The sequence below is a fragment of the Corvus brachyrhynchos genome, unplaced genomic scaffold, assembly GCF_000691975.1.
Source record: "Corvus brachyrhynchos isolate BGI_N302 unplaced genomic scaffold, ASM69197v1 scaffold310, whole genome shotgun sequence".
Classification (NCBI taxonomy): domain Eukaryota; kingdom Metazoa; phylum Chordata; class Aves; order Passeriformes; family Corvidae; genus Corvus; species Corvus brachyrhynchos.
The window spans coordinates 2,744,904-2,749,163 of record NW_008236213.1 but is presented as its reverse complement, the minus strand read 5'-3'; positions in this window follow the sequence as shown (position 1 = coordinate 2,749,163).

Genomic DNA, 4,260 nt, shown 5'->3' with positions numbered 1-4,260 from the left:
GTTTATGGAATGTGTTATTGGAGATGGATGCTTTTACTGTTAAAGGAGAGAAAACTACTAGTCAGACTATTTTCAGTCATAGTATATGTGAAAAACTTGAAATGGAGAAGCTGCTCTTCTAAAAGCTTGGTTCCAAAAGAGTTTCTATCTCTAATCAGCATAAACAAAAGCATGGCCTCCCAGTTCTTGTGCTGGCTTTTCACTAGTGTCACCAAGATAAAGATTATTTGAGGTAGGAACAGCCATTATCTTGAGAGAGGTAAAATGATCAATAGTATAGGTCAAATTTATACTTATGTATCATTCAAAATTTGTACTGCGTATTACTTCACAATATGGACTGTTAACTACAGCTTTATTGAAGCCTTTGCCCAAAATTCTGCTCCTGTCAAAATCAGTGGTAATTTTAATATAAAAGTTGTTCAGAAAATAAGGAGTCAACAAGCACTTACGTTTCAATTCCCAGATCTGTCTTGTACTTGCTTATTGTATTAAATGCATTGGATGCAGAGATGCCCAGACCTCTTGAAAAATCAAGTAACTGGAGGTTATACATAATACAATACAAATAATAATAATGGCCAAACATTTAATACAGTCAAATTCCATTGTCTTATTTATGTAGACAGACCCACTGAAATCCTGAATAAATTGGCAAAGTCATCTTACCTTCCTTTCCTGGAAGGGATAATACATAAAAATAGACAAGCCCAGACACTTTATACTAGTGTTCATCATGTTATTGCAAATGATAATGACTATACTGCTTCCATTCTTCTAATTTTGCTACTTAAAATGTAAGTGAACATGCAGCTGAAAGATATTTAAAACTTTGCAGTAAGGACTAATCATTAGAACTGTGTTTGTACTGAGGAATTCTGTGTTTGGGAGCTGATTATACAAATAATCATTTGCTGGTAAGAACATATATTAAAGTTGAGCTTTTTATTGTTAGCATTAGGTGGCCATTTGCTTTCTAGTTTTTAGATACTGGGCTCACTGCATCAGACGTTTTCTGGATCAAATCTGTATTAATCAATTAATCAATAAACCTATTATACGAAAATTTTAATTTTGGCTTTCTGCCTGATCCTTTGATTCAGATTGGTTGTATGTTGGGCACACTGGGTTTTTTAAAAAAAGTTGAAGTGTTTTGTACATCTTCTGGAGTGACACAAAAATGTGTAATAGTAGGGAATTAATTATGTTTCTGTATTTTTCTATAGTATTTGCTTAATTAACAACATAAGTGTGTACTATACTCATGTATAATATCTTGTATTCTATTACTAGAAATGAAAGCACATTTCAAGTGCCTGTCAAAATACATTTTTGGTCTCATACTTCATCCCATTAGGTGAGGAAGGAGAGGTGGTGGGGTGTCTTTGTATAGTAGGGAGTATTTCAACTATAGTACAGAGTTCAAGGATGAACTCTATACTCGAGTATAGAGCTCAAGGACAGTGACACATAAGTTTGAGTCCTGATGGGTAGGAATCAAGGGGATGGCCAACAAGGCAGATATCCTGGTGGGAGCCTTTTTAAGATCACCCAACCAGGACAAAGAGGAAGACAAAGCATTCTACAAGCAACTGGCAGATGTCTCATGATCACTGGCCCTTGTTACGTGGGAGGCTTTACTTTAAATTGCTGGATCTCTGCTGGAAACTCAGCCCAGTAGAGAGGAGGAATTCTAGGAGGTTCCTGGAGCGTGTGGAAGACAATTTCCTCACACAGATTATGTGTGTGAGCCAGCAAAGGAAGACCTCACTGCACCTGCTGTTTGTGAATAGAGAAGAACTGGGGCTGATGTGATGGTCAGAGGCTGTCTTGGGCATAGTGAGAGCTCTCACAAAATGAGAGGTTTCAATTCTTGGTGAAAGAAGAGAGGGCATCAACAAAACTTCTGCCTTGGCCTATCAGAGGGCAAACTTTGGCCTGTTGAGGACAGTGGTTCAGAGAGTCCCTTGCAAAACAGTCCATAATAACAAAGGGAACCAGGAAGGCTGGACATACTTTAAGAAGGAAATCTTAGAGGCACAAGAGCAGCCCATCCCTATTTGCCGAAAGATGAGCCAGGGCAGGGAAAGAAGACTGGCCTGGCTGAATAGGGAGCTTTTCCTGGAACTCAGGGTAAAAAAGAGATTTTATGACCTCTGGAAGAAAGCAACTCGGGAAGTGTACAAGGATGTTATTAGGTCATGTAGACTGAAAATTAGGCAAAAGCTCAGCTAGAACTTCATCTGGCTACTCCTGTAAAAGACAATTAAAAGAGTTTTTATAAAAAAAATAACAACAAAAGGAGGACCAAGGAAAATCTCCATACCTTATTGGATGCAGAGGGGAACATAGTAATCATGGATGAGAAAAAGGCTGAGGGATGAGAAAAAGGCTGAGGTACTTAATTCCTTCTTCGCCTCAACCTTTAACAAGAAGACAGTTATTATAAAAGCAACCAGCCCTCTGAGCTGGTAGACAGGGACAAGGAGCAGAATAGAGCCCCTTTAATCCAGAAGTTAGATGGTGGCCTGCTTAGACACTCCAAAGTGTAGAGAGCTAGATGGAATCCACCCAAGGATACTGAGGGAGCTGGTGGAAGAGCTCACCAAGCCACTCTCCATCATTTACCAACAGCCCTGACTAACCAGGAAGGTCTCAGTTGACTTGAGTGGAGGTTGGCCAATGTGACACCCATCTACAATAAGGTTTGGAAGGATGTTCTGGGGAGCTACAGGCCTGATGTTGGTGCCTGCCAAGGCTGTGGAACACATCATCTTGAGAGTGATAGTGCAATCATATGGCACGTGCAGGACAGCCAAGGGACCAGGCCCACCCAGCATGGTGTCATAAAAAGTAGGTCCTGCTTGGCCAACCTGATCTTTTTCTATGACCAGGTGACTTGCTTAGTGGATGAAGGAAAGGTGTATGTTGTCTACATGGACGTTAGTAAAAACTCTGATACTGTCTCCAATGCCATTCTCCTGGAAATGTCGGCAGCCCATGTCTTGGACAGGTGCACTCCTCACTGCATAAAAACTGTCGGGATGGCTGAGCCCAGAGTGTGTTGGAGAGTGCAGTTACATCCAGCTGGTGGCCGGTCACGGGTAGGTTTCACCGGGCCTCAGTACTGGAGGCACTTCCGTTTAATATCTTTATCAATGATCTGGATGAGTGGATTGAGTGTGTATCGTCAGTGTTGCAGACAACAACAAGCTGGGTGGGAGTATTGACCTGCAGAAGTGCAGGAAGGCTCTGCAGACGGATCTGGACAGGATGGATTAATGGGCTGAGGCCAGTGGTGCGAGGTTCATCAAGGCCAAGTGCTGGGTTGTTGGTTCATAGCTGGGGCAGGTGTTTCCTGTTCACAGTTTCAGGTTTGGCATCAGGCTGTGCAAATAATCAAGGGGCACAGGGAATGCTCTCGCACCCTGCCTGGGAATCCTTGCTTCTGCAGCACAGGCAAATAAAAGGACAAACAGTTTCAAGAATGAGGAGAAAGGAGATGTCACTGCAGTCAAGATTGTGATGAGAACCTAGAAAAACACTGCTGGTGTCAGAAATCAGAACTGGGGTTTAACTGCTCAGAGTTCAGCTGAAGATTAATGTAACCATAACTGTTTCAGAGCTGTTTCAGAGCTTCTGTCAGTTTAAAGATGAAATTAGCATGTGCTTTTTCTACTTTATTTTCTCAGCTGTTGATTTTTAGTAAATTTTCTGGTAATTGTTACTTTCTAGTGATTTCTATTAAGTTATGAAAAATAGTTTACTTTGGCCACATCTACAAGCCTATAAAATGCATTTTTAAAAAAAGAATTCTACAGCTTGAGACAATTTTTGCCAAAAGTGAGTGCATAATCTCACAATATACAACAACTTAAAACTTGGGAAGGAAACTGCCGAAGAAAATCTAGAATCAAATGCAGGGGCTACAAACACTTGCCAGCATTCTTTCTAACGATATCTAAATAAAATTTTCTAAGTTTAATTTTTACCTAATCAATTGAAAAAAACAATTTTAGTTGCGTTGGTAACAGGATTTCAAAACTGCAAACCCCCAATTTAAACAGTCAGATCCCAGGCACTAAGAATCTACCCGTCACGTTTCTCTCAAAACTGCACGCGCGGAGTAACTGCGCGGAACACCTGAGTATTTCCACTCGTGCTCTTGTACACCGAAGCCGTTTCCATCGATTTAGAGAAGATACTGGTATTTGGTTTGGTTAACTGGTGGTTATTGGTTCTTACTGGCCTCGGCCCCCG